Below are 19,112 nucleotides of genomic sequence, written 5' to 3'. Positions count from 1 at the left end.
ACAAAGAATTGTCTCATCTTGAAGTAAAATGAAATACAAATGCATAGAATTAAATCGAATTCCAAGCAGAGCTTGTTCATTTGTTAATTTTCCTTGGCATTAAATATATTTGGCGCATGCGAATGAGACTAGCATTTAGGGACTTCCCAATTAAAATTTCGCAATCTTGATTTCGAGCATTTCAGCTGTTACGATCGTGTTATCAATGGACCCTGGATATGCAAATGAAATTAATTCCACGACAGTAAATACGCTTTTCTTGTTTTAAGAAAACGTATTTGGTGGGAGTGGAATAATTACAAACACGCCCTCATGACAGCAAATAAATGGCATAGTTCTTTCTCAGATTTCAAAAACATTAAAACGTTTGTTTGTTAATTTTCAAGAGTATTTTTCTTACAATTGAGGGTATATCAAGGTCTGGGACAAGGTTAGCTCTTTAATTATTTTTTTTCGAATATTTTAGAGTGAAAAAAAATCCTAATCAGATAAACATTAATTTGAGCAATTTAATACATGGACTTTTAAAACAATCGTAAAAAAAGTTTACTCTTATAGGTCGAGGTCGTGTAACTTTATATTACCCCCATAATTTAATTGATGAAAATAAGTAATCTTGCCCCCCCCCCCCTTCTTATAAAAAAGCACCATCCCGGAGAGTGTCCACGGAACACCCTCCTTGGTGTAACAGAACACCGCGCATTAGACCCGAACAGTTTTCCTTTGTTTACAAATTTTTTGTTTGTTTTTGTTTTACAAGGTTGCAGTAATCTTGCCCCCCCCCCTCTCCTCCTTATAAAAAAGCACCATCCCGGAGTGTCCACGGAACACTCTCCATGGTGTAACAGAACACCGCGCATTAGACCCGAACAGTTTTCCTTTGTTTACAAAATTGTTTGTTGTTTTGTTTTTACAAGGTTGCAGTAGACTCGTTGTCTAATAATAATTACAAGCAGTGAAATAGATAAATCAAACCAAAAAAGATTATATTAAACAAAAATGAAATAGATAAACAGATGAATGGATAACGAGAATGTATAAATCAATTAATAAATGAATAATACTAAATGAATAATTAGTGCCTCAGTAAGAATAAAAAAGAATCAATTGAAAATATGAAATTGGATAATATTCAACGAAAATGAAATTGCTACAAAATAAATGACATGAAAAATGAATGTATTGTACAAAATTTAGATAAAAACAACGAAATGCGTTTTCACACGTTTCAATCTAACCGTTGAATACTAAAGAAATAGTACTTACCAAATGGGAGCCTAGGGGGAAAAAGGGCGCCATGCATCCCCTTGTCATGCTTGTGGTTTACAGCCAACCACGGAACTAATTACATTGTAATTTGAAATTTTTTTTTTACAAATTCATGATTCCTGTGAGGATCCCGATGCATGCCCTGACTTCACGACATATGACAGAGAAGTGACAAGTCAGATGTGGATATAAATGTGTAGAAATTCATTGATCTCTTTCTCATTTAAAATCATTTATTTATTTTATTTTTTTGACATGGCGTTGATGAATCATCACATTGACACACTTTTAGATTTCTCAGTGAACATGACGTACGCTGTATATTTTCATGCATCTTACCATAACCATGATAACCATGGAGCCCTGGAGTTGAGAGTTCCCTGCCAAATCATGGATCCTTCTGGCCGAAGGATCGCGCAATATTATTGACATTGTAGTCTACATATATATAAACCGAATTGACAGAAGATGAGGGATTCCTGTTTAAAAGAAAAAAACGTATCGGAGAACACTTCGAAAGAATGTTCTTGTGTTTCTGTTCAATCAAAAGATACATTGAATCAAGGTTAGATGCGTTATCTCCTGTCTAATACATCATGGGTCTGAAAACGCAGAATAAGCATACAGGGGAATCCCCTCGAATCCGAGTATTTCGCAATACTAGTACATCCGAATTCTGCGGTCACACAGACGTGCGAAATCGACACCATGCTGACCGAAAAGCTATTGTGTTCGTTGGAATGGGATCCTTGGTGTGACTGCAGCACAATTGTGATTCGCAGGTTCGCGAGCATATTGATTCAATGGACAATGGATATCTATGGGAACATATATTTACAAGGTTACTCTGCTCTGTTGATAAAAGGTTCGATCAGTGTCTGTGCCTGCAGACTAACCGACGGATGGACCGACGGATGGAGATATGGAAGACCACAAGGGCCTGAATGAAAAATGAAAAGAAGCCAGGTGATGAGGCCCCGATGAAAACTTTCGTGTTTCGCCGTTTGAATTAGTTTAGATCATCAAATACCAGTGTAAGGATTATTTAATAATAGCGATAAACGAAATATATTTTGATATATAACAGACATCCAATATGATTTTCTTTTGCGAATAATGACTCACCAATTTAGGCCTTTATATTCATCAAAACCACAATAACTCCCGTTATACAGGCAAGATGCATCCATGAGGCAAAACTGTAAAATGAAATCGAAGCTCGTACCTCGAAACATCGTCATCATCATCTTCATGTCAAAGTTTGTACATATCACTTTACACTTTTTAGAACATAATTTATGTGCATTTGGAATTTCATATACTTGTTTCAGCTGGATGCTGTATATAAGTCTCGAACCACTAATATGGAAATTTCGACTGGCGCCCCCTGCAGGAGTGCGATAATAAGAACATGGAGATTCTAAGCATCTCTGCACAGAAAGTGTAACTCATCCTTATCGATTGCACAATCATCCAAATATGACAATCGGCCCAGGACAGTTTGTTCGTAAACACCTTGCAGATGACAACTCTTTATCTTCGCGTGTCAATCATCAATTTTGTGAGGCACTCATAAGCCAAGTGATATCACCAATCACATTCAATGATACATCCAATTCACCATCCAACCCTCATTGTCATGGGATACCTCGCGTAGACAGTCTCACCCCGGCCTGACGAAATTGACCAAAAAATGCTCATCTCGCTGTTGCCTGCAGGCTTCAAGTATATATATTTTTAAATAATAATTTGTGCAGCAATCAATTAAGTAATGTAAAGACGATAACCATGGCAACCGTCGTATAAATCGAATGCGACATAGGACAATGACCCCCCCCCCCCTCATTCTCTCTTTCTTCCTATCTTCAAATTGTTTCAACTTTGATGTTAGTTAAACATATTGAATGTTGTCAAGCGCTTGCCTATTATAGCAACATCTTCCCAAAAGAAATTAAGGTTATCCTTCATACACAATCTATCATTACGGGTTTATTCACCATGCAAAACATCCCGTCAACAAATAAACCCTGAGCAGAAAAATAAAAACAAAGTCCTTTTTTCTCGTGCAAGTTACTCGATATCGCGTTCACCGGGGTCTCGCTTAGTCTGCAGGCACAGACCCTGATTGAAACTTTGATCAACAAGCGTGTCTCCACGCAAAATACTAGCACATATAGAACTTGCTGTTTCAATTAAGTTCTGAGCGAGAGGACCTTCAGTACACAAGGCAGAGTAGGCTGCAATTCAGACCCTTTACTCGAGTGAAGGGTTTGCACAGCAGACTGGGCCTCGCTCTACTCAGATTGGTTATTGTCATGGGCTTCTACAAACCACGCCTTAAAACGTGTCAAACAGCTGAATGCGGGGAGTTTGGCTGATCGGGAGTCTCGGTGTCTTTTCGAGTTTTCCCTCGCACTGCACTGGATCCAGATGAAGGTAAGTCCGTCCTATTTCCGAACTATTAGTGTAGAAATATAAGTTGATATACCTCCATGCATTGAGTATAGGCATGTTTTTAAATAAAAAAAACATTGTATTTGTATTTGAGATCAGTGTTGTATAAAGCTAGATGATCTTGGATGATTTAAGTTCAAATGTTTTCTTACACATGTCAATGCTTCCTACAAAATTAGGAATGGAAACGTAATTATATGAAACTTTGTAGCTATATATCGCATAAAAATTATAAATAAAAATCATGCTTTATAATAATACTGGAACATATCAATTATATATTCCTGTATTGGTTTTATTTTAGCTACTGAAAGTTTAAGGAGACTAAAAGGTTGATATGGCCATAATGATGACAATAATAATGTTCAATGCTCATTTTACTGTTGTAGACAATTATTAGAAAAGTGATAACGTTTGCATAAAATAACGTACTTTCTCTTTTTATCTTGTATTTATCAGGTTTTCAGTGCCTCGGTTCAGATGTCGGTAGTGTTAGCTCGGTCCTGGATATATTATTCAGTTATGATACGATATGATATGAGGCCCTGAATCTTTATCTTCAGCCTGTGTAAGCCGGGATATAGTTCTTGACAAATTAGGATCTCCTTCACCACGACTCCCAGGAATTTATGTAGAGTACTATCTAATATGGAATCATTCATTACGTGTTTCATCTGTATCTAATACATGCAGCTTGGTGAATTTCGCAAAAATTATTTTTATCATAAATGGCCGTCGGAGAATAACGCAACCACGTGCAAACTACGTTTAGAGTTACTGTATTCGACAGCTTTTAGTGGAGCAAAATACAAGATAAAGTAAGTATTAAGTTATAACTGGTATTATCACAGTGGTAAGATTTTTCCTGTCATTAATAAATGTGATCTCCCAATGTCGTTACATTACTACAGGGCACTGTGGCAACGCGCAACGGTTCATGACGGTCAGAAGTAGGGTCTACTCTCATTTGGTATCACATCTAAAAATAAAAAGTGGTCAATCATTCCAACAGACTTAGGAAAGATGAGTACCTATCCCTTTATAATATTCAGGAAGGGTTTATTGAATTTTGAACGGTCAAACAAGAATAAAGAAAAAAGAGTACGATGGTGATTCGATTAACGTATCATTCGTTAATATTAGAAACAGTAAGGGACACAAAATAGAACCATGTGGGACTCCTTGTACAATTCGCAAATGGTAGCTTTATATAAACGCGCAGTTAGAACTTTGGTATGGCAGTGTATCCTATTGCCGGACACCTTTATTTCAGTGCTTTAAAAATGACAACTAGAGGAAATACAATCAAGAAAAATTCACACTTGCTATTCCAAATATTATGAAAATTATGAATATGATAAAATTATTTTATATTTACCAACCATTTTCTTTGCATCGCACTTGCCGCATACCCCTCCACGAAAAACAATTATTTTCGTGCGCGACAATTTATATCATGATTCCGGACGCGCGCCGGACGGGTAAAGATATCCTTGATTATAATGATGTAAGAACAAATTGTGTGATTTTTTTTCTTCTTATATCATGAGTAAATTCTAAGTTTTTATTTGCTTTTGTATATCGAATCTGAGCAGATGTTGGTAATAAATTCGTGTTTGATAACTTATTTTATTTTTTCTTGTTAGCTGCATGGGCTGCATGTTCCATGGCACTTTCCAATAATAATATGCTCGCGTTCGTATCGTGACGCTCTTCAAGTTCTATCGATGCGCTTCTATCTATCGACGGCTCTACTCACGGTAAACCTCGCGCACGGGTACCTTGAGAACTAGCCGTCGACGATCACCCACAATACACCACACCTCATCATTCGATCGAAGGAGTGGACGAGATTGAGACTGAAATTCGGAAAATCAGGCCCATATTTCCGTTAGAAAATAAATTATATCAATCGTTAATGCAAAACTATATGTTATATGATATTTTAAGCATTTTCTGTCATTTAAGAGATAAATAAGGTAAAAGTTGGATTTTTTCGCCTTGTTTTTGCAATCTTGTTCTATGTATTGCTCTGTGAAATTGAATTGCGGAAGTCTTACGGTACGAAATTGTTTTCGAACGCAGTAATATGCGCGTCCGGAATCATAATAGTGTCCTGTAATACAATACGTGACTATATATATATTTAAATTTGGGCATAAGAATGGGATTATTGCCTCGATTTGATTAAATTCAATTTTCATTTTCTTTTCAACATAAAATAAAATAATATAAATCAGATACAAATTAACGGATTAACATTTTTTTTAAGTGTACAAAAACAATGTTAAAGACAATCATTAATGTACGAAAGTAATTTATTGTTGTAACTATAAAACGATCTGCATTTTCTCCGGACCTGTTTTTTTTAAAGATAATTCCACAATTCAGCCAAGTAACTCCAATATCTAAACCTATATGAAAATTTCTCTCCGGATTCAATATCCCCATTTTCATCTCTATCACATTGGTTACATTTTCCTTCTCTCTTTTGTATGTTACTTTGATTTCAATGTAATTTACAAATAGTTTTGTAATTTATTGGGGAGATTTGTCCAAGCGTTATGGTCCTTTTGATCCCTCCACATGTTTGATATCTGCGTATGTCAGTGATTTTCGTTTGTATTATTTTTTTCATAGTGGAAATAAAGTTGAATTCGAATTTCAATTTGAAATGTCGTTCAATCGGCTTTTAACGGGATTCGCAGAAGCAACATCATCATCCCATCCTGTAAACAATGTCTTGTTAAGTTTCATGATATCCATTTTTTTTTTTTATTCTTCTTCAATCTGTGAGCGAGGTATATTATTATCAATGGAGTCTATCGAAATTAAGAAGTATTTTCCTCTACATAATCAGAACTATAAATATACAGGCCTATGTAAGAAAATATATAAATGCAAACAACTCTCTTGTAAATAATAAACTACACACACACACACACTCACCCTCACACACACACACATATATATATATATATATATATATATATATATATATGTGTGTGAAGTTATACATGTACTACAGCTTTGGCAACTCTTTTATTTAAATATTGTGTGAAAGAAATGGATGAAGAGAACAATGGTAGGCGTAGCTTAAATCAAGGTTCCCCAGAGCTATCTACCCTTTTTGGAAAAATTGGTGATGCCGAAAAAAATGTCTCTGCCGGGAATCGAACCCGGGCCCGCAGCTTTGAACGCCGGTGCCTTAACCACTAGACCACAGAGACGGGTTAGTGGCTAGGGCGACCCCGATCCGATTGACCGTCAGATAGACAGATTTTCGACACCATACCAATTGTAATTTCCTTTGTCGGGTGAAGGTGGGTTTTGAACAATGACAAGCCGCCATGCCTCAGCTGGATCAAAGCTATTGCTTTGATACAGTACACGTATGGGAGAAAGTATACAAATGTGTGAAGTTATACATGTACTACAGCTTTGGCAACTCTTTTATTTAAATATTGTGTGAAAGAAATGGATGAAGAGAACAATGGTAGGCGTAGCTTAAATCAAGGTTCCCCAGAGCTATCTACCCTTTTTGGAAAAATTGGTGATGCCGAAAAAATGTCTCTGCCGGTCTGTCTGTCTATCTGACTATCTGACGGTCATGTATACCATGATTATTATGATCATTACTATTATTATTATTGTTGTTGTTGTCATAATCGTCGTCATCATTATCACTGTCATCATCATCATCAGTGTCACCTGGGGTGGGGCCTTTTTTCTCTGAACCATACGTTATTAAACCAAAAATCTGGTATGATGATGTATGCATATGAATTGGGAAATCATAAATTAAACTAACGCGTTTGTCAGGTTTCAAACATGTTGCACAGCTACTATATAAAATTTTGATCCGCTTTCTATTTGTATTTAATTACATATTGTGTGATTTCACGATTACCATCTTTCCTAATATTTCCTCTCTATTGGCTTAGCCCTTTTTTATCGTTTGGTGAAGACCTAGAAGGGTAGCATTCACAGCAAATATTTGGATTCTGATTCCTCCGTCGAGTGTATACTGGATTTTATTTATCGAATATTTCAAGGTTTTTTTTTATCGCAACTTACGTTTTATTCAGGCGCAGAGGGCAACCTACAATTTGCAGGAAATCATTCGTTGAGCCGACTCGAGGCACAAATTGCTTTTTTCGATTTTGCTCTCTCGTTCAGCATGAGTGGGAATTGTTCGAGTATTGCAGGTATAATTTTCGGGAAAGGTTTTTTCGAAAGAAATTGGAAATTTTGCAACGGCAATAACATATGTATAGATAGAAAATAAATAATTGACAGTGATGATGGAGACGGTTGTCCATCACTATTTCAAAGAGTGCTCCAGCCCTGGCAAGTTGCAGAGACCTGTTAAAAGAGATAACGTTGATGCAGGCAAATTCGAATAAAGCAGCGTTGTATAAACATTCCTCGACATACAACTTAGAGCAATGTATAAGGATTCCCATCTTTTTTCCCTTTTTTTTTTGGGGGGGGTGATCTTTTGTATTCTATGCTCATCAAACAGAAGTTAAAGGGACCCTCATTTCTCTCCCCCTTACCACACCAGTGGTGTTCCGTAGTTAACGATGTGTGTAAGGGGCCCGGGGGGGGGGGGGGCATCGAAAGGTGGCGTGTATAGTGATCGACGTACCGTGGCCGGTATCTAAGACTAGATATTTGAAAGTCCGGGGTTGGTACACTGAGAATTCAAAGTACCGAAAAATTTGCTAAAATGTTAGCCCCTCTTGTTAGAACGATTTTATCTTATATAATATCACATAGGTCGTCGATCAACGACCTTTATCGTTTTTTTTTTCATATGTATTAAATGTTTAGTTTTGTTAATTTTCTAATAGAAAAAAAAATGAATATACAAGAAATAATAATAAAAAAAAGGAAAAAATAAAAAATAAAAATAATAATAACGAATAAAATTGTTACCCTACTCTTTATACAGTGAGTGGCAAAAATAGTCAATCATGACTTATTGCCAAATAAAAACAAGGAATGGAATGGATGGGTGGAATGGGGTTCGATCTCCGGCTAAGGCACCTATACCAGTGAGCAAGGTATTAAATGTGCAGTGCTCTTTTATCCTGAATTCAAATAAACACTTATTAAAAAAATTGACCGGGAATGAAAAGCACCCAGGGCTCGTGATGGAATCGGCCCCTTCGAGCACCTCATGCTCGGGGGTTACACAGTCCCATTCTCTCTCTCTCTCTCTCTCTTTCCCTTTCTTCTCTCACCCCAAGAAAGTGGCACCGACCGGGGGCATTGCCCCCTTGTACCATACGCCAATAAGGAGAAAATAGCTTTAACTACATAATCAACAGACAATGATTTACAATTCATAGTGCCTGCATCGAATATTGTTTGCTGCTGGATTTTTTTAAAATATATAATGGAGTACTTTGTGAGAAATTATGTTAAAGGAGAATGAAACCCTTGAAACCAGCTGAATCCATATCAAAGAGAAAAAACAAAGAAACATATTGTTGTTTGAGGAAGATTGATTGAATAATAAGAACGTTATGAGCATTTGAATATTGAGATCACTAATGCCATGGAGATCCTCCCATTGGCAATGCGACCAATATCTGTGATGTCACACACGTACAACTCCTTCATTACTTTAGTACTTATTTCACTTATATTCTCACTTTTATAGAGTCCATCACAAGGTGAGGTGTTCTCTTTATGAGAGGAAAAGTACAGAGGTTTCACAACATTATATCATTGATGAATCGTTTGTCATATGATTAGAATGAGCAAAAAGAGATGTTTTGGGGTATATTTTCAGTGTCCAAAAGGGGAGAGTTGTTCATCTGTGACATCATAGATCTTGGTCGCGTTGCTAATAGGAGGATCTCCATAGCATTAGTGATCTCGACATTCAAATGCTCATAACTCTTCTATTGCTAGTCCTATTTTACTCAAACTTTTGTTGATCTTATTCTTTGATTTTTCTGCTTTCACAAAAGCTAACTTGCTCCAAGAGTTTCATTCTCCTTTAAACATAACAATGAGAGCAAAGAGCACAAGCTTTGAATGTTCGTAACATTTTTTGAGGGAGACGCTTTCAGTATAAAAAAACGGTTAAGAGTCCACGATCTGTACTTGAGCTCCCTGCATCAGCACTGTCTATTAAAATCTGAGAAAAGGATGTGTGGGATATCGTAGTTTCTTCCTCTATTCGATGGTGAACAACTATGATATTTTACACATAATGATCTTAATTGTATGAATGAAATTGCTGAATCTCTTATCATTGAAATTCGGGTAACCACACTCTAAAAACATAATGATCGCAGTATTTTATATACCTCCTAACTCCAACACAAATATTTTTTTTTTGATACTTTCAAGATTTTCTACAAAATCCGTTTTTTTGTAATAAAGATTGTATGTAGTATAATGATTTTAATATAGACATATCTAAATCTAATCACAATAGGTCACATTAATTTTTGGATATCATGCTTTCATCATCCTTTTTACCATTGATAACAAAACCCACCAGGGTTACTAACCAATCCGCAATCCTTATTGATAATATTTTTGTAATGTTTCTCCTTTACCCGAGTCTGGAATAATTTTATCTGATATTTCTGACCATTTCCCAATATTTTCAAGATATCCGTTTAGGTTAGCAAAAAAAGATACCCCGCAACATAAATTCCGACGAGTAACACCAAATAATTTACAGAGCTCTCCAAGGCCTTTGACACTATAAATCATGAAATACTTCTCTACAAACTTGAAAATTACGGAGTTCGTGGGAAGGCCTTGGAGTGGTTCAGAAACTACCTCGCAAATCGTAAACAATTCGTAAGCATAAATTAACAAAATTCTTCTCTACAAAATGTTAACTGGGGTGTGCCCCAAGGCAGCCTCCTGGGCCCACTTTTATCTATAATCTATATAAATGACATCCAGAACTCCTCTGAAATATTATCTTATGTCCTTTTTGAAGATGATTCAAATGAAATGGTCTCATAATAGACAACAAATTATCTTGGAAAACCCACATTGATTTTATATGTCATACAATTTCACGCAATATTGGTGTTATCAACAAAGTTAAGTTTTTTCTTCCAACTTCCTCCCTAAAAATGCTTTATTCAACATTAATTTTACCATATCCAAATTATGGAGCAATTGTTTTGGGAAATACACACTCAACCTACTTAGATAGAATATTGCTTTTACAAAAGAAGGCGTTGCGTGTTATTTTCAACTTGTCCCGGAGATCCCACACAGATCACCTGTTTTTCAACAATAACATTCTAAAAATAAAAACACTGTACCAATATAACTTAGGTCAATTCATGTATCAATTAAACAATAATATGTTACCACCCATATTTAATTCTTCATTTAACAAAAAAACAAAACTCTTCACAAATATCCCACACGTCAATCAGATGAATTCCATTTATCACTACCCCGGACCATCCTTGCAAAATCAATTTGTACTTTTGAAGGCCCTAGACTCTGGGGAACTATTAATAATAACATTAAAGAATCACCATGCCTAAATTCTTTGAAATATAAGTTCAAAAAGTTTCTCCAAGATAACCATTGAATTAACTCTTCCTCACTCAAACTCTTTACTTGTATTTTTTAAAAATCAAACATGAATGTCATTTGTCGTACACTTTTCCTGTTGATCAGCGAGGTCCGTTGGTGAGTACTGGGGCTGGATTCTAGAGACCTTTAATCTCTCATTTTCTTATTTCCTTTTCTATTTCTATTCCCCCTATTTCTTTTTAATTTAACTGTTGGGTGTTTCATAAAGCTGTTCGTAAGTTAAGAGCGACTTTAAGAACGACTGGTGATCCTTTCTTGTGGTAAATAGTATATTCATTGGCGACGGTTTAGCGCGTAAGAAAGGATTACCAGTCGTTCTTAAAGTCGCTCTTAACCTTACGAACAACTTTATGAAACGGCCCCCTGGTTTATGCTCAAGTTGTTATTTTGAATTTATATGCTATGTATATAACTTTATACAAGAATATTTATTAGGAGGCTGCACTCTACAATCTCCGCTTTTTAGCAGCCTTCTCCATTTCCAACCTGATATGTAATAATCTTGAATATAATTTTTGTACAGGGATAGATGAAATATGTTTTGAAAATGGAAATAAATGAAATGAAATGAAAATGAAATGGTGCATTTTCATTCCTACCCCCTCAACCGCAAGTAATTTCTTTTATTTTCTCATAAATACAATTCATTCCACTTTCGTGCGTGCAAATGCTTATGTATTTTTTTCATGGGGTGTGGTCTCCCCCAAGACCTCGATTTAGATATCAGGACAATTTCATCGTAATTATCGTAACCGTCATTTAGTAATGATGGCCATCATTTTTTGCTATTGTTTTGTTACAATTATTATTATTATTATCGGTATTATCATGAATTATTATTATGGTCATTAATGAATCAATATTATTCATCATCGTGATCGACACTTCATCTACTTTGGTGATGATAAGGATGATGATAATGATGCTGATGAAGATGGAGTTAGAGATCGTGAATATGATGATAAGACAAATTGCAACCATTACTGTTCTGTCGGTCATCTTTATCGAGTTAAGCAATCATTTTTCCCCTGGAATGTTTCTTTCGTGCAAAACAATTTTTTTTTAATCGTTCAGAATTGTGTAACGGGGCAACAGGCTGAGTTGGGTAAGTTAACATTGTCTAAATGCAACTATTTACCATCTTTCACGAGTTTGCGCAAGAAATTGTCTGAAAAAATCGTTCTTTGTGCCCTTTGAATAAGTAAAATCGTTTATGCAGGAGTTTCATTAAATTGCAAGCTTATTGTTTCTCAAATTTTTACGTTTATAAAAATTATATTTGCGCGATTTCGAATAATCTTTTTCGTTCCTGAAATAATCATCACTATGAAAAGAGATAAAGAAATAGACAGTCATTAATTGCTCAGCTGAAATTAGAAAATCTTCTCTGATCATGATGATGAACACCTTGGAACTTATAAGGTATTTGATGTATGTAATCAATGACAATTATTAATGGTTTTTACCTGTCATTTTTACTTTCAACAACAACAACCAGCAACCCCGGATTAACAGGGAAAAGTGGTGCTTGGATCAGATGCTTGTCCCCACAGCCTGCATGTCGACCAAACTCCTGAAATGGTCCACTGAGTTCGAGCAGTTTCCTCATTGGTCTAATTGTACCAGGGAAAAGTGGTATCTGCACCAGATGCTTGCCTTCACAGGCTGTCGACCAAGCTCCTTAAATGGTCCTGGAGTTTCGAGCAGTTTCCTCATTGGTTTAAACGAAACAGGGAAATGTATGCCAACCAAATCATGCAGATATAAGCGTCCATACCGCAAACCAACCAAGCTCCTCAAATTGTCCAGGACGTACTAGAGTTTTCTGTTGGGTTATGAACTCCGAGAAAATGGCGTCTGCAATAGATGTCTCAAGAGATCGCCTGCCGACCTAGCTCCTCAAATCGTCTGGGAAGTTTAAGAAATTTCCACATTAACTTTGCGGATACATTCAGGGAGGGCTACAAGACAATGTAAGAAGGAATGACGCTTCGGGCTTCAGTTGCAAATAAAGCCTGAACTACGAGAAAACAAATCTCGGAGATAGGAATAAGGATGAATCTTAGCTCTGCAATTGGCAGTTGCAGAAAGATCAGAATGACTAAAGAAAGAAAGGTTTTGTGTAATGCTACGTATAGATCCAGGAGAAGAACACTGCACTAGGGTCGGATATAGGAAAGAGAATCCTTCTGTTATGGAGAAGTTTATCTCAGTGCTTCTGTCTACAATTATTGTTTTCGGATAGACCGAAAGGATTAGAAAATAAAATGTTACATGAAGAGATAGTAATTTCACGAGATTTATAGAGACTTTGCAAACGAGATGACCATTAGATAAAGTTCCAGCTGTTCGTGCTGATAGATGCAGAAGGGCCAGAATAGGATACTATGTGGGTAGCTTGTAATAGCTGGATCTGAACTATACGTGCACATCTATAGGATATTATGTTCAGATGATCGCGGCAAGATAGTTATCATGGAGGTTCTTTTCATAAGTATGCAAAATAACAACGAGATGATTGGCTACTACATTCAGAAACGAATTCCTTTTTCAATGATCCCAAAGAGCAAACACATCAAACTCGCCACTGTCATCTACTCATGATGTACATGCACATCTTCCACCTACGTCACGGGAAGAAAGATCCATACTGGGTACTTCTAAGGATTTAACAAAGAAGATAATAGGGACTCCTCCCGTCGTGACTAACGACGGATTCAAGAACATATAAAATATATATTCTTAAATGCCCTTCATGACAAATCACAACCAAGAAGCTTTTGTCGAAAATCGGTGAATCAAAACAGCAGTTTTGTCCTGGATTACGATTGCGATTTTTCGTCAGCTCCGAAAAACGTAGAGGACGTTCCGTTTCACCAATTTTCGTCAAAGACCACCCATCTGTTCTTTTTCATTCGACAAGCATTTTCACTATATTATCTGTGTTCTTGAATCAGTCCCCGTTGCAGTTGCGAGAATTCCCTAATGCCAAATCATGGACTGAACCAATGGGTAAAAACCGGTATAAACTGATTTGCATGTACAGTTTATATAAACTAAAAAGGTATTTCAAATAGTAACCATCTTTATTTCGAATAAGAAACATTGGTTCGGAAGTTGGACTCACAGATAGAATTTGCAATATCATCAATTTGCAAGTTCCCGTCCAATTTTAAGTTTTTTTTTCTTTCTGAAATTATCAATATTTCTTGCAATCTGTATAGGGTAGTTGTCAGGGGTGTAGATTTGTGACGTAACGCTTTTTCGAAGAAGAGGAAGACATGATCAATCATCTTTATGAACCAATTCGATGTTGATATATGACAGTGCTTACTGTTAATAAATTCATGTAGGCCTACCTACAACTCGTAAATGTAGAAAAGACTCAAACTTCATAAGTGTGGTGGAAAACTTTTTTTTACTAGGACAGTGCCAAAGTTTGCATGCATGGTCGTATGAAGTGTGCGTGTGGGAATGTGAGCAATTCCTCATCCCCTGAACTAAAATTATTTAAACCTTTTTTCTCTCAACTTTTCACAAAATCCCACCCTAATAGTGCATCAGAATCTTTTATTTCACTTTAAAAATCCGCTCTCTTGTTTAGCTCACTTGCTTTTAGCAATGCACTCATGGGCATTCATCCCGATATGATATATATCACATATTAATTAAGTGTGGCAAATAAATTCATTTTGTTTTTTTATTACTTTACCCACTTCTACTTCATAGAGGTAGAAGTAACTGGAGGCATGTTTAACAACTATAGAGGAGCTAGATTGGATGTATAGTTGTGTTTACGGCGGTGAATTCAATTTGTAATACTATGCTCATGATGGGTGTAAAATGGTGACCGGCATTGGTCTGTTGGCCTCTCTGTGAAGCTCTAGAAATACCGAACTGAAATGCTTTGATGATGCCCGAGAGAACTATTCACAGTATCTTAGGATTTTTTTTTATTTCGTAGGAGTTATATGCTTTAAGCATCCAAGGTAGATCCAAGTCTTATGAAGTGCTGGAGTTGGCTGCTTTGTGTTATTTTTGTCTGTTTGAGGTATTGTATCTAAGATTTTTTTTTTAATTAGCAATAGTTAAAAAAAAAGAAGAATAAAAAGAGAAGGTAAGAAAATTACTTATTGATAAAAAACCGTTGACACTGAATTTAATCTGCCAGATATTTGGACCAGAAAAGTGGGTCCAAGTCCGTCTATCATACAAGACAACCATCACCGAACAGATTGATATTTAAGTTCTCTCGTGGTCCCTGACGCTTTAGTTTCATGAACAGGATAAAATATCAGAGGCCAAATGACTGTGCCTTGGGGTACATCTCAAATTACATGGAAGGTATTTGATGCTTCCTCCATCAACCATCACTCTCCGAGTCCTTATAGCAGGGCTAGTGAGTCATGTTTATCCTAACATGTAATTCTACTTGTGACCAGTGATAGGATCGGTCATGGTGCCGATATCTAACGTGGATCAACATCAGTGTCTAGTCTACACGTGATTGTTTGGGCGTTAGTATAACAATTCCCACAATCGGGATGTAATTTGACTATTGTTCAATATGGAAAATAGTTATGAATTTCCAAGTGTTAAAGTGAGATTCTCTTGGGCGGTGTAAATATGAAATATGTTTAGATAAAACGGACATATTGGTAGACTATAATATTAGCCTATATTGTCACTGTCACTTAAGAGTATCAAATTATGTAATTTCATTGTTCATGCCACTGAAGGATCACAATTATTGGATTTCCCTAAAGATGGAGCAAGGATCGACTTTACTATTGTTGCCAAATTAAATACCTGGCATTTCCGCGATAAACTCAACTTTTTACTTTGATATAATGCTTGACGGGTCCTATTTTGCAAGCTAAGTCCTGGATTTGGAAAATAAACAGAATAAACAATTGATTTTCGATAGTTTAATATAACAATATAAAAAAGACAGATACTAATATGACCTAGAATAAACCTTGAGGGGAAGTGGGCTCCTTCGGCAATACCGTATCTGTTTCATGCTCGAATGATGGGCCTAAACCAAATTTTAATTTTAACGGAATTTTCTTTTTCATTTACGTTAAGGTTGTTTGAAAAACCAAAATAATTGTAAATTTAGAAAATCACGAATTTTGAATCAAAAGATGATATGGTAGTTTGTTATTGTCTCTTCTCTCCATGAGGACAGGGGTATATTTGAAAAATCGCTTTTGCGTATAAAATGAATGTAGGTGAGGATACGAATTTTCATAAAACTTTAAAAGTTTAGAAAGGGGCTATAATGAGGTTGATATTGATCATTGAATCAGTGACAGCGGTGGGAGGGGGCAGTCGGGGAGAGGGGGCATATGAAAGCCCCTCACCTCCAAAAACAAATGAGAATCAAAGGCAAAGTTTCTTTATTACAAAGAAAAAATGGGGACGTGAAGAATGAATTAAGAGAAATCAGATAAATGGGAAATTTTTTCCGCCTATAGAAACTATGTTTTAATATTTGCTTTTCATATCAGGGACTACTAAAACTCAATTTTCTATTCAATTAAGCTTTACGAAAATGTAAATTGAGTTCTCGAAAATACGATCGCATGCCCGTAACCACGTAGCCAGTGGGGGTCCCTGGGTGGCAACAGCAAACAAAAATGTGAGAAAAAGAATAAAATAAGATAAGAAAAGTGAATGAAACAATGGGCTTATAACATCCCGTTTTTAAATCAATATGCTCAAATTATTCGGCTTGCTATTCGAGTTTCATTATTTAGTTTCAGGGAGATTCGCAATTTCGCATTCTGTTCATGATTACAAAGATTGATGAATATCAAAATGATCACTGAGCTCGCGCAATGCGCGCTCGTATTTTGATTAGCGAGATATGTATCCCATTCCTAAATTCCAAATAGCAATCTTTGATTTATCCACTTTTCAGATCTGAAGGACTATATCAATTTTTTTTCAGGGCTTTGCATTTGCGTTAATTGTTTAATTATATACTCACCCTGTACATGATTACAAAAGGTGCTTAAAATGTCCGGTTGTTAGGTCTAAATCCACCAACCAAAATTCAGCTCGCGCTTCGCGCTTGCATCATCATAGTAACAAAAAGTCCACTTCATACTGGTCCTACATGTTAAGCAGTGCTTAACATGATTAATTTGATCTTTACGCTCGCATTAATTTGTTTATTGAGATACACAGCTCTAGCTTCTTTATTTAAAAGCGTGATTTAATTTCCCGGTTTAGAGACTGGACAATCTTTTCTTTAGAAAAACACCCATTCTTTCATGATTACAAAAAAGTTGATATAATGTCCCGTTTTCAAGGTCTAAACCTCAAGAAAGCTCGCGCTTCGGATTTGCAACAATTATTGATATATGTTGTTTTTTATTTAAAAATTCCCTAAATTGTCATTTTTTTCCAGATAGAAATAAAAAAAAGCTCGCGCTTCTAGCTCAAATTAATAGTTATAACATCCTGATCATTGGTACAGAAATTGCTTAGAATGTCAAGCTTTCAGGTCAGAATACGCTGTATCACTATTTTTCAGCTCGCGCTCGCATTATTTGGTTGGTGAGGTATGTATCCTCCGCATGATTCACTTGCACAATCGGTCCTTTTCATTTTTTTAGGTCAGTACATGACAAATTTCAGCTCGCGCTTCTTGCTCGCATTATTTACTTAGATACGCATCTACAACACCCTTACAAATATTGCTCTGAGCGTTCACTTTTCAGGCCTGAATACATAAAATATCCAAAAATTTGAGCTTGCCCTCGCATTATTTAAGCGGCCGATCGAAGGAAATGTAGTTGAATTTGTTTTCTTCTCCCCCCCCCCCCCGTATTGGCAAAAGCTGGATTCGCCCCGGGGAGAAAGAGAACTGATAATGCAATTTTCACTGTTTATAATTTGGACCCCCTCATATAAAAAAATCCTGATTGCGGGCCTCGATCCATTATTTCAGCAATTAGGATAGACCAATCATTTTAATATAAATTGAGTTAAGGGTCTATATACTATTTTACATCCTATAACCGATGATTCTTCCATGAATCTTATGTCCATACATTATCCAGTTACAAAATAATGTCAAGGGGTAGACATTTATCTATATATATATATATATATATATATATATATATATATATAACTCTTTTATATTGTGTGAAAGCAATGGAGCACACACACACTATATATATATATATATAATATATTGTAAAGAAATGGATGAAGAGAACAATGGTAGGCGTAGCTTAAATCAAGGTTCCCCAGAGCTATCTACCCTTTGGAAAAATTGGTGATGCCGAAAAAATGTCTCTGCCGGGAGAGACATTCCCGGCAGAGACATTTTTTCGGCATCACCAATTTTTCAAAGCGATCAAAGCGATTGGTACATATATCCACGCCTCTCTCGTTATATATATATATATATATATATATATATATTAGTGTGTGTGTGCGCCATTGCTTTCACACAACATAAAATAGTTGCCAAAGCTGTTGTACATGTATAACTTCACACACACACACACACATATATATATATATATATATATATATATGCGTATATATATATATATATATGGGGTGCTCTTTATAAAATACCAGGGAAAGAAGTTTGGTTTAGTTTTTTTAAGCAGGGGTGCCTCTCGTTTTAACACCTTTACCAACGTCCCTTATGAAGTTTAACCAAAAAAAGAGAAAAAAGTCTCCTGAGTATTCTATTATGCGCTTGTAGACTTACATTTTTTGATTTCTTACTCTTTCAGATTCTGAAATTAGAGTGTTCGGTGATTTTT

At 35.9% G+C, this 19,112-nt stretch overlaps 1 long non-coding RNA gene across 1 annotated transcript; it reads left to right on the top strand.

The window, feature by feature from the left end:
- The first annotated feature begins 1,918 nt into the window (after nucleotides 1-1,918).
- Nucleotides 1,919-14,689, top strand: LOC135153506 (uncharacterized). The gene is made up of 3 exons (XR_010292887.1): nucleotides 1,919-3,705; nucleotides 4,183-4,541; nucleotides 12,815-14,689. It is a non-coding gene; the product is annotated as an uncharacterized LOC135153506 (long non-coding RNA).
- The last annotated feature ends 4,423 nt before the right edge of the window (nucleotides 14,690-19,112 follow it).

This window comes from Lytechinus pictus, chromosome 3, assembly GCF_037042905.1.
Source record: "Lytechinus pictus isolate F3 Inbred chromosome 3, Lp3.0, whole genome shotgun sequence".
Taxonomy (NCBI): Eukaryota; Metazoa; Echinodermata; class Echinoidea; order Temnopleuroida; family Toxopneustidae; genus Lytechinus; species Lytechinus pictus.
This window is presented reverse-complemented; position numbering and strand designations above follow the sequence as displayed.